The following is a 13,168-nucleotide window of genomic DNA, read 5'->3' as shown; positions in this document are numbered from 1 at the left end:
TAAGGCTAAAAACTATTGTATTGAAACTTCGCGTTTTTCCTTTAATCGGTGTTGTCGGTTTTGTAGGAAATCTTAGAATGGTCATAACTTCTTCGTTATAACTCGGATTTTAGTGTTCTTAGTATTTCTATAAACCTTGACACATTATCTAGCATAATAGATATCCCTATAGAGAATTTTGCACATTTTATTTTCGAAGTTAATTTCATTATTTCAAAAGTAGTTACAATACTTGACTTTTTAGGTCATTACATAGAGTCGAAATATCGAGTTGTCACATCTGAATTTTATTTGAGAAATTCTTCTTTTCATTGATTCAAATGGCTAATCTCAACGTAAACACGGTGATGAACTTCACGAATCTTCTTGGATCTTCAACTAAGATCCCGATGTTAATCCATGAATACTATGATCAATGAGCTGATCGAATGTAGGATTACCTTAACGGTATCAATGAGGATCTCTAAAGATTGATCGAGTCTAGACCTTATCGTGAAAATATGGTTCAAGTTGTTGGTAATGCCAGAGTAGCTAAAGACATGATTACGCAAGGGAATAAAAAGAAAGCTAATGAAAAGAAGTGTCTCCATGAATTGCGAACAACTCTTCCTCCTGTCATCTACAACTATGTTTGTGGATGCAAAGATGCTAAGGAAATCTAGGATACTTTGAACGGAAAGTATCAAGATTATGAGAGGAAGAAGAAAAGATCAGTGACAAAGTGTTTGTCTGAACTTGCATATTACAAGCAAAAGAAAAACGAAAATATCGAGGTGTACTATAACAGGATGAATGATTTAATCTTCAAGTGCAATCGGTATGGAGTTATTCGTCCAACTTTGGAATTCAACCTCAATTTCATTTATGGACTCAGAAAAGAATGGCGTAAGATCTATTTGATGATCAAGACACAAGATAATTTTGATACATATTTGTTATCGAATTTTTACAATATTCTAAAGATGCATGAATCAGAGGTAATGGAAATTGTTGAAGAAAATAAGTTGAACTATGGTGGTCCAATGGAGTTGGTGTCTAAAAAAAATGTGATAGAAGATGAGTCAGAAAATGTTGCGAAAGAAGATGAAGAGGGTTTCTCCTTAACTCATACGATGAAGATGTTGCATATTACTCAAACAACAGGGTGAAAAAGTTTTTCAAAAATCCACTGAGTGGAAATTTCAAAAACAGTCTGGAGAAAAAAACAATGTCGAATGTTGGTGGAAATCAGAATGTGATGGCGAAAGTTGAGAAGAAAGAGGAAGAGCAGAAGACTGAGGTGAAACTGAAAGGAGATTTGGCTTACAGCTGCAATTAATGTAATGGCCACTACCACTTGGCTAAGGATTGCATGTTGAGAAAGAAATAAGAGAAGAAAGAGAAAGTAAAGGATGAAGGATGAAGCCTATTATGCGAAAAGGATTGAGGAAGTTCGTGCTCAGACAAAGAATCTTTTGCTAATGACCAAAGGAAGTGATGATAGAGATGGTACTTATCAAATATGATCTTCCAGATCTGATGATGAGGAAATGCGTTGTCCTACTCATGGTGTGTTATTCACAAAATATGAGGAAGGTGGATCTGGGGAGAAGAGCTTGTTTGGGAAAGTTGTGGTAGACAGTGATGAGGAATTGGAGGAGAATGCAAAAGATAAGGGAAATTATGAAGAAGATGTGGAGACCACTGGAAGGTGTTTTGTTTCAACTACCCCAAAATCTCCAATGACTGCCAAGGTGCATGATCTTCTTGTTTCCCTTAATGTCCCTTTAAATTCTTATCATGTTGTTTTATGCGATTTTGGGGAAACTTTCTCTTATTTGAATGATATGTTGATTTCGATGGGTAGTGACACTGAAAAATCTAAGGCATCTCTGTATGAAGCACGAAATAGGTTGGAAGAGAAGAAAAATATGATAAAATGTTTAGAAATTAAGATAACTAATATCATGTATGATAGGGAAGATATTAGAATGGACAGTAAGATGTTAGTCAAACAGGCTAACATTTATTGTAATATTGTAAAACACTTGTATGCTAAATTGACTGAGCTTTATCATTATGTGGATGTTTGTGTTGAACAACATAGGAAGTTGCTTCCTTCCATTACTTTCAAAAGAGAGTTAGTTGATGAGACTACTTTCGACTGTGAGAGTAAAATAGCTGACTATGCCACCATTCCTAATGATTCATATGCTTGTGGTGTTGTTAACATAAATGCTTGTTTAAATGCTGATGAACTTGTTGATATCGTGAATGAGACTTTGACTAAAAAAAAATCAAAATTTTGACAAGACCGAGAATTCGACACAAAATACTCAACAAAATTTTGTTGATATCGAAGATGACTCTCACAATATTAGTGATTATGGAACATGAATGTCTTGATTGCTAGAAATTGTTATTTATTAATGTCACTTCGTTAGATAATGAAAAAGATAATGTTGACTCAAAAGTGAAGCTAAACGATGAGTCTTCTTCGACAACCAAAACTTATGATTCTCAAAAAGAGAAAGTTATTGTCGAGGATATTACAAACAACGAAAGTGATAATGACGATGATTCTTATGAGACGGAAATTCCTCGAGTTGTGGAAGCTCAAGTATATGATGATACATAGGAACTCTCAAAAGTTTTGAATAACAAAGGAAATCATTACTTGGAACTGAATACATTTCTTTATCCATCGTCCATTAAGGGTTTTCCCAACCAAGTGTTTATAATGAAAGGGAATGCTGATAAATATGATTCAAAAATAAACGATTTGTTGAAAGAGGACAATCAAAATGTGACTAATGAAGGTTTTTACTCAAATTAGATTATGAAGGAAAACAAGTTAAACAAAAGATCACATGTTTTTTAATGACACAAGAGTAAAAAAACTTTTTCCAAAGAAAATGAAAAGTGAAAGTCCCTAAAATTGTTTGTGTATCAATCAGATCCAATTGATAGTGCGGAATCCCAATCAATTGGATGATGTCAGATCAATATAGAAGAGAAGGAGAAGAAGAAGATTATGAATCTAATGATGTATTGATGATATAAATTATGCTCCTTACAATAGATTCTCTCTCACACACACTTCTTCTCTAGTTTCTCTCTCTTCTCTAGCCTCCTCTCTTCTCTTTTTCTCAACCGTACACTCCTACATGCACTCCTCTATTTATATGGAGCTCCAGTCATACACATGTGTACAGCCGCACACCCTGTGTACGGCCGTACACACAAACCGCAAACGCATACAACATTACATAAAAATATATTTTCCTAGAAAAGCAAAGTATAAACCATATTTTTGACCCAACAATCTCCCCCTTGGTTTATCTCCCTAAAAAGTAGCTGGCTCTTTCTTGTTAATATTCATGGGAGCTTGGCTTCAACATTAATCTTCAAATTTCTTCACAGCATCAAGATAAACATATGAATCTTCAATAAATGAATTCATCTTGAGCAGTTGGGTTTTTCTTCAAAATTTGACATTGAACGCACGTTGGGTGAGGAGGCTTCTTGAAAAGATTCTTGAAAGAGAGCTCTTTCAGCTTGAGAATCTTCACGGAGAACATCAGAGAGAAATAATCTTCTAGATCACTTCAGCAGGTTTAAGATAGCAGCAGACTGATTGAGGAGGCTTCAATGCAATCCGTTACATAATCTTCAATTTCAGCTTCACCTTGCTTCTGGGGTTGAAAGATTGAATGATGGAAGAATAGTCTTCATTTCTTGCTCCTTCGAATGAGAATTCTTCGATGCTCACGGATGAAGCCTTGGCTCAGAAGATCTTCAATACAGTCTCTACGAGTCTCATCTACGCCTGAAATCACTTTTCAAGACAAAACAAAACTAAAAGAAAAATTAGCACACAAAAAAAAAAAAATTTGAATTTTTGATATTTCATGAACAAGAAATAAAACAGAAATAACACTATTTTTGGATTTTAAAATTTTTCTGATTTTCCTTTGATTTTTTTTTTGATTTTTGAATTTTTTTTGATTTTTTTTTAATTTTTAATTCTCCCTTAATATTTAAATTAGAAGAAACTATGACAAATTTAACAAAAATAAAAATGATATCTAACTTTAAGAGAGATTTGGGATCAAAGTTTTTAGACAGCCTTTATCTAGTTATCGGTACCTTTCATATTCACATCTTTGTCTGGTCGATCGTCGGTATTGTTGTCCACTTAAACACGAAAAATTGTGACAAATTTAGGACATACTATTTGTTACAAGACAGGTGAACTTAAGTTCCTAAAAATTATATCTGATCCTAATTTCTTAGATACTATATCTTAAGGACTATTCATCTGACGACGACCAGGGATATTGTTATCTACCTAAATTGAGCAGCGAGATCTATAGACAATCTGTATGTGTTCAATTTTAAGTGTACTAGAACGTGTTTCCCGCTTCCTGATATGCCCCAGCCATCAAGAACTTCCAGAGTACTCCTTACACCGGGTGAGCAGACAACCATTCAAAGAGAGGATAGATTCAAAATTCTATTACTTATTATTTATTTCTTCAGAGGGGTTGAGAAGTAGAAGGTTGCATATGCTGTGTACCAGGTCGGATTAGAAGTCGCGCAGAGGAGACAACATATGGCTAACAGATAAGAAGTCTTTCACATATATATAACCTGCAGAGAAATAGAGTTGCATATGTTGTGTACCAGGTCGGATTGGAAGTCGTGCAAAGGAGACAACATATGACTAACAGACGGAAAGAAAGAAAATGATATTCTATAGACCTAATTTATCGGAATTTACTAGTCGCTCCATCCAACTGGAATTAAGGACAAAATCTGCACATTGAGGAAAAGTTAAACCACGGTTCCAAGTACGGGTTCAATTAATGTGATGAGTAGATTCCCATATATATCTCCCTGCTCAACCTATCCGAGCGTCGTATTGTCAGGCTGAACGAATCTAACTAGGTCAAGATTTTTCAAGTCTATAAATTTCCTAAGTTCAACTCTCCCTAGTCAAGTCCATTTAAAAAAAATTTCGTGCCTACCGACGCATCAAACCAGAGCATAGACCCTTCAACTTCGGGTACGTTACGTAGACTCAGGTTGCCTGTTATCACATAATCATATCACTTCCCAGAACATCTCCCTCAAGCAACACATTTCATAACCAACAATTTTTTTTGATTATCTGATTTTCTAATGTTTTTGGATTTTAAAAATTTTCTAATTTTTGTTTTCTTTTTATTTTTCCCCCTAAATTTGTGCATAAGAGAGAAACGAAAGTAAATGCGCAAATTTAAACTATCCTAAAACAAAAATTAGTCTTTAAAGCGAATCAGGTTAAGAAAAACTCAGGAGTATAGAGAAGAAAATGCAAACCGTAAGTCACCGATTGAATTTGCATCCAGAAGGTCTGAGAACAGCACGCATAAACTCAGAACATATCCGAAAATTCTTCATGTCATTAAGCACAAACCCCGTGAGTGATCTCTTCCTTTCTTCCTTTCCCACAATGGACACATACTCTCAAACAAATGTCTGAATGTTGTACAGTTGAGAGATGTCCCCTATCAAGTGCCAGGAACAGCCACTACCAACAAATCAAAGTCTGATGATATGCCTCCATAGTTGCTCCGACACAGAGCGGGATCAGTTGGCCTTTGGAACCCAGTCCATTTTGAAACTGGGTCGACCTTTATCATCCTTGCACGGTACTCTCTCCCATGACATATCCTGTTTATCACAAACAGAAGATGAAGAAATATTAGAGTCATTAGTTGATTTGGGAGAGTGATCCTTTGGAACCCATTTGTAGTTGGGTTTAACCCATTTCTTTTTCGATCTGATGGGTGGCTCAGCACTTGATTTTGAAGTTGATGTCGGCCGTTGAGATGACTTTGATTTTGGCTTCAAGAGAGCATCTCTTGGATTTGGCTTCTTGGCCGGAATTTCCTTCTTGACCTTGGGATTTAGATTCTTGGCCTTGTGGGTTGAACTCTTGCCCTTGTAGGATTGATTTTTGGCCTTCGTGGCATTCCAGTCGCTATTGTCTGAATGTGGCCTCGAAGGGTTTCTTTTGGGGTATCTCCATCTTAGCGTTTTCTGCCAGCCATGTGCATAGTAGGGAACGTATGCGCGATTTGGACAATTTCTGGCAATGTGTCCAGGTGTTCCACAGTGAAAACATGTCTTTTTTCTTCACTGTGGAGTTGTTTCTTCTTGCCCCTGCTGGCGTGTCCATGCCTTGTCTCTTGTTGTTCCCACATGCACACTTGCAACAACAACTCTGTTGCGTTGGAATTGGTGGCCTGTATTTCTCAACGGCAGGTTGATCAGAAGCAGTTGAGTTCGAAGCAACAGATTCAGAGTTCAAGGAGATGTTGGTTTGTTCAATGGTGTTCTCCTTGTTCTCATCCTCTGCTACTTTACCTGAACATAAAGTAGAAGCATTAGTATCTTCAAATTGAATACCTCCTAACACAAATCCAGCTGGTTTGCCATATCAAAGATGTGCCTCCCTGCCGATTTCGTCATGTGTCATAGGGATGGATGTGTAGTTATGATTGAAAGGTGGAGGAACACTATCATACCCTAGACCCTTGTTGTGATTTTCTTTGAATTTTAACTGGTTTTCATATAAGGACTTGACTGTCTTACTTGACGCAGTGTAATTTTTGAAACTAACATCTGTTTTTCCACACTTTATTTTCAAAGCGTCAAGTTCTTCAGTTACAACATCAAGTTTTTTCTTAATGTGATCATAATTTTCACACTTGTTGTTGTAATCTTCTTGTAATTTCCGGAAATCCGTGATTTTTGTTTCTAATTGAGCTTTTAACGGTTTCTGACCTTTCCTAAGAGTATAGCCTTCGTATTTGAGGTTCTAATTTTCTCTTTTTAATAAATCAATTTGTTCGCGAAGAAATTTAATCGTAGCTTTACAAGATGGAGTACATGAAACTTCATTTACCGGAATTGATGTGGAAGTCATTTTTTTTTAAAATTTTTTTAATTAATTTTTTTTGTTTTTTCTTTTAATTGCCCTTTGACTTAATAACCGAGAAAGTCAACCTTAAAAGTCAAATTAAAAAAAATCAAACTCAAAAGTCAAACTGAAAAGCTAAATTTGAAAAATTAAAAGTCAAACGAGAAAGTCAAAGGTCAAACTTGAAAGTCAAAGTCAAAATTTTAAAGTAAAAAGTCAAAAATTAAAATAAAAAATTTTGGGTTGAAAAAGAAATTTAAAAATAAAAGGAATTGATTTTTGGGTTTAAAATTGCCAATTTTCGAAAGTTGGAACCGAGAAGCACTTGTTTTGAACTAAATTTCGAAGCATTACTTAATCTACCAACTTAGATCAGCTGGAAAGGGCTCTTTGTTGTTTAACCAAAGCATCCAGGTTCGAATCTTGCAGCCCTCGGTTTCCCTTTTTGATTATTTTCTGATTGCTTCTATATGTATAAAGGATAACGGAAGGTATGAATCAACAGTCAGCTTAGCCGAGTTGGTAAGGCGAGTTGCTTTGTTTGGAGGAGACCTGGGTTCGATCCCCGCAACTCCAAAATGATTTGTATTTTTTTAGATGCGAAGCGATGCAAGGAAGCTGCTGCGACGCGAAGTTGCGATGCGAGGACGAGGACGAGGACCGCACACCGAGACCGAGCCGCACACTCCGAGGCGTACACCGTGACCGCACACGCCCGAGCAGCACACCGAGGCGCGCACACCGAGGCTGCTGAGCCGCACACACCGAGCCGCACTCCTTCAACCAGCAGCACACCTTCAACTGGGCCGCACACCTTCAACAGATTCGCGAAAAAAACGACGTTTTTCACCCTTTTTTGCTCGAAAACTCGATCAAAAACTCGTTTTTATGAAAAATGCAAAGAAATAACCCCCCTTATTTTTGCGAGATCTATCGAAAAATGCTATTGTCTTTTCAAAATAAGATCAAATAAGCTCCAGATCTGACAAAAAAAGATTGATACAACCAAGCTCTGATACCAATTGAAAGTCCCCAAAATTGCTTGTGTATCAATCAGATCCAATTGATGGTGCGGAATCCCAATCAATTGGATGATGTCAGATCAATATAGAAGAGAAGGAGAAGAAGAAGATTATGAATCTAATGATGTATTGATGATATGAATTATGCTCCCTACAATAGATTCTCTCTCACAACCAAAGCAAATAACAACAGTAGAGGAAGAGATTAAAGTATGATGTCTATCGTGCTTAGTTTCTACAAATATATTTCCAATTAAACACAAACATGGACCAAGGTTTAATCAACTCTACCATCACAACAATACTAAAAAGATCAAATAAGGGTTGTTAACAATGCAAGAAGACGCATACTGGCTTTATACATAATACCAAACCAAATCCTCCTACACCCTTTCTTCCATTAATTGCATTTACAGCTAGCTCATTCAGCATTATGGGATTGATCATGCTCAATGAAATCCAACGCCTCTTCCATGGTGACAACATTGACACGACTAACACGGTTTTTATACGTGACACCATAAATCTTGTCAACAACTTTCACCAATTCAGACCTAAACGTTGTTGTGATGAACTGTGTGTTTGCCATATCAGCCAAACGCTGAACCATATTTCCGACTTCTGTTCGGTATTGAGGGTCAAGTGCAGCATCGATTTCGTCAAAGAGGTAAAAGGGAGCAGGATCGCATCGTTGTATGGCAAATATGAGAGCTAATGCTACCACGGTTTTTTGGCCTCCAGATAACTGCTTCATGGACCGTGTGTCGCCTTGTCCAGTGAAAGAAACCTTCACTTTCACTCCAATGTATTTTTCAACGCGTCCCTCTCTATCTTGGCCTACAGCACAAAGCAGGACCCGCCTCAACCCATCTCCAGTCCAAACAACCATGTGCACATAAACATACAATCATACAACAGTTCACAGTCAACAAGCCGATCAGACAGATCACATAGCATATCATCATCCTAACCAGGATACCGACCTAACCGGTCACTAGCATAGCATCACCCTACCTCTCAGGATACCGATATCAATCGAGTCTCTAACATATACCATCCTAGCTATTAGGATGCAAACATATCAAAGCCATAACATAGCAACAAATACCTGGATCTCAATCCGATAAGGGCCGGCCTTGGTGCCTTAGACCCTGTTGATATAGTGAGGATAACTCACCTCGCGAATGCCGATACTCTAAACTGAAGAAGCAGACTCTCGAATCGCCAACTCACCGCAAATCCCAAACTAACCATCATAACAAAATAAACATTAGGGAAAGCATACATCCACTTATCGGGCCATGGCCAAAGTCCAAATCTTATACAAAGTCCAACATTGGCCCAATTTACCAAATTGGGCCCACCTCACCAAATGGGCCTAGATCTAATGTCCATAACAATAATTGGGCCCAAAATACTCTATCCATAAATTCCCAGACTTGGCCCAATAACCAACTGTCCACCAACGGCCCAAACTCAAAGCCCAAAAATGAAAGTCCAACAGGAGGAGTACGCTGGGTGTACCCTCCTTGTTACGCTGGGCGTACATCAATGAATATGCGAATGAGGATCGGGGCTTTGGCCCGCTACGCGGGGCGTACTCTAAGGCTACTCGGGGCGTAACCCTGATGCTCAACAAATCCACATAATGACTTAATGGTTTAAGCTCTTAAGCCCAAACTTCAGATCCTTAAGCCAAAAATGATTAGAACTCATAAAGTCTCAGACTTTATCACTTGGGACGTCCTTAAGCTCTTAATCCAAGGTCTTAATCCATTAAGACCTATATATCTCACACATGGAACAACTACAGCCCTTGGGACCTTATTTTTCTCACTCAAGACCTCCCCAAAGGTTTGAAAGGACAGATAATCTTGACCAAATCGAATATGCAACAAGGTGAGGACTTTTGGGACAAGAATGGGGACAAAGCTTCAAAATACATAGATCTATACAATATGAAGGTCAAGCAAGAAGCTTTATACCTCAAACAAGCCCCAAAGGATGGTATCTCTTCAGATCTACAAGCTCCAATCGTTCCTCTTCTTCCTTGACAACTTCTCTTTTCTCCTTCAAGCCTTTCTTTTGCCAAAATAAGCTGTCCAAGGTCAAACACACCCAAATAATGGAGGGAATACGAGATCTAGGGTTTTCTGAGGTTAAGGATGAGCATAAGGAGGCTAAGGGGTGAACCAACATGTTCCTTATATAGTGGCTGGCCCTAAAATAGGGTTTGGGGTTTCTGTGAGTATGCTGGGCGTACCTCCCTGGTACGCTGGGCGTACTCACCCGGCCACCCGCAACTTATCGCTCCCTTACGCTGGGCGTACCCAGCCAGACTTCACCAATAATTGCATGCATGTCATGCATGCATGGGGCCCTTTTCCCACTTATACCACAATGAGCTATAAACAATGATCAACTTCAAAACACCGCAACTCCTCTAATCTAAACCCGATCCCAAATAACTTTACATTCACATGGGGTGACGAGAAGCCCAATGCTTCTAACACATATGCCAGCCCGAAACCTTCTCGGATGAAACTCATTTCTCACAAAAGGACCAGAATTAACCTTCCTCTTAAATCTCAGGGACTCATAATTAAACGAGTCTTGGATCCGTTCTAGCTAGTTATTTTAATCTCAAGAACGTATTGTATGATGCTTTTGGTGAAAAAGTCAAAGCCCTCTTCCACCGGCCTCATGGAGTAGTTGATCCTCCTTCTGCTCAATCACCTCCTGCAACTGATGATCTACCTGTTGACCCACCTGCTCCAAGAACAACTACCATTGTCGACAGATTTGAAAAAGAACCAGAAGGAAGCAGAGCCAGAATCACAATTAAACAGGGTAAAAGGACTGTGACTGCAAATCAACGCGAAGGACTTCTATTCATGAAAAATACAAATGAGAATCACAAAGAAAAAGACCCTGCTCTAACTGTAACATATTTGAAAAAGAGAAAGTTTGGCGATGAGTATGGTGACAGATCTGGTATCCGTATGTGGGCTTTCGATCCAGAAACGAATTTGTGGGTGGTTAAGCGAAACTCAGACCAACTTGTAACGACCGAAAAATTCCAACCAGTTTAAATTTTTCAAAACAATCTGATTCCATTAAAATTATTACAAAAAGGTTTTCAATACAATTTATTTAAAGTATTCCCAGAATCACATCACGACCAAAAACATGAGGAGCGGTACGATCACGCCTTTGCCTTGCCACGGTCTCCTGAAGAACCTGAAAAACATAAAACCACAACTGTAATCCCGAAAGCTTAGTGAGATATCCCCAAAATACCAACCACATATACCATACATGCATAACATGCCAAAACATATCCGATCACAGAACAGCCATGCACTTCGGGTCTACTGTGTGACTGGTCCGCCGCACCGGCCAACAGTCCACCTGGTCCACCCTCCGAGTCTAGCCATATACATCGAGTCTGCAGTGTGATTGGTCCGCCCGCACCGGGCCTTCAATTTTGTTTATCATCAAGATCGCAAGCTTTGATGATTGCCGCACACACAAGTGCAGCCGAACACAGCCACAATATTACATATTATATTATAGAAAAAAAATATTTTCCTAGAAAAGCAAAGTATAAACCATATTTTTGACCCAACAAAAAGAAATCGAAAAAAGTTTGGGTTGTGAAAACAAAAAACCCAATGTCCAAAGTAAAACTGAAGAAAACTGTGAGGAGTCTTTCCCCAATGATTCTAGTAATCAAAAGGTGAAAGTTCATTATTTCAAAAAGAAGGTAAAATCAGTTTCACATGAAGTACCTTTCAAAAATCAAAATGAAAAATTTCATAATCAAGATAAAAAGGTTGAGAAATCTAATATGAAAAATGAAATTTCTGGAAAGAAAGCACGAAACAAGGCTTTTTGGAAGAAACAAAAAGAGATTCAAAAGACAAATTTTCTGAAATATAAGAATAATCAAAATCCTAAAAAGAAGTTTTCACAAACATCAAAAATCCATACTTCAAAAGAGTCTTCTCAAAGTAATTTGAATAATATAAAAAGAAATGTTGGTAATAAAAGTGGCTTTTCGCCAAAAATGAAAGTTGTTCAAAAAGCGAATGAGAAAAAGAATGTCAAAATTTCAAATCTTATTCAATAGAATGTTCAAGAAAGTTTTCATCAAAATTATGTTGAGAAAAATGTTCAAAAGGCGAATGGTTTTCAAAATAATGGAATGAAACCACAAAATCGCTTTCAGAACAATAGTCAAATGATTTTTTTCGCAAAATCGAAAAGTTTTTCAAAAGGATTCTCATTTTGGTTATCAAAATCGATACCAAAATCACTTCCAAAAATGACCAGAAAAGCGATCATCACAAATGAATTATACAAAAATGATAAATGTTGCAAAGAAAATATACAATTCAAACCTGATGGTCCAAAATTTCCAAATCCTTATTTGAAGCAAAAGTCAAATGTATCTTTCGTCAAAGGCAAAAATGACACAAAAAATTTTAATCATTGGTTGGTGGGAAAAGGAAGACAATTTCAGTAAAAAAAGTATTCTCAAGAACAAGTCCAAGAGGATTATGAGAATTACTTGAATGAATTCTAGAATGGAAGTAAGTCTTCTAAAGAATCAGTGTCGAAAGTGTCAAAATGGAAAGAATTTAAAGCAAGGAAAGTTGAAGTTTCTCAAGGAAAGGTTGAAAAAGAGAAACTCAAAGTTGAAACTTCGTCATTGCATGATTACATATCAATGCCTAAAGCTGACGAAATTGACTTAATTGACAAAATTAACACAAAAGTTTGAAATTGGATCTTTAGTTCTTCATTGCACACTACATTCTAAGCTAATGTACAAGGACCTAAAAGTTCTTAGGTACATAAATCTCTCTAATTAATTGCAGGTACTATATGACGAGAAATATAACGAAAACTGGTATATCGATAGTGGATGCTTGCATCACATGATTGGACGAAAGGAGAATTTGAGAGATTTTCGCAAGTTAAAGAATGTTGGAGTAGTAAAGTTTGGAAACAACCAAAAGTGCAAGGTCAAGGGATATGGGAAAGTTACAAATGGAAAGTTCAATGTGAGACGAGTAGCTTATGTTGAAGGGTTAAAGAATAACCTCATAAGTGTATCTCAACTCGCAGTATGAACTGGGAATCAAGTGCTTTTCAAAGAGGAATGAAGTATAATTTCGAACAAATAAACAAA

General features: G+C 37.3%; 1 pseudogene; it reads right to left on the bottom strand.

Annotated features, from left to right (window-relative positions):
- Window positions 1-8,392: 8,392 nt before the first annotated feature.
- Window positions 8,393-8,725, bottom strand: LOC145060454 (structural maintenance of chromosomes protein 3 pseudogene; annotated as a pseudogene).
- Between the last annotated feature and the right edge of the window lie 4,443 nt (window positions 8,726-13,168).

Source organism: Lactuca serriola, chromosome 6 (assembly GCF_051521515.1).
Source record: "Lactuca serriola cultivar US96UC23 chromosome 6, Lser_US96UC23_V15, whole genome shotgun sequence".
Taxonomy (NCBI): domain Eukaryota; kingdom Viridiplantae; phylum Streptophyta; class Magnoliopsida; order Asterales; family Asteraceae; genus Lactuca; species Lactuca serriola.
Note: the sequence above shows the minus strand (reverse complement) of the source record. Positions and strands in the feature narration are given on the sequence as shown.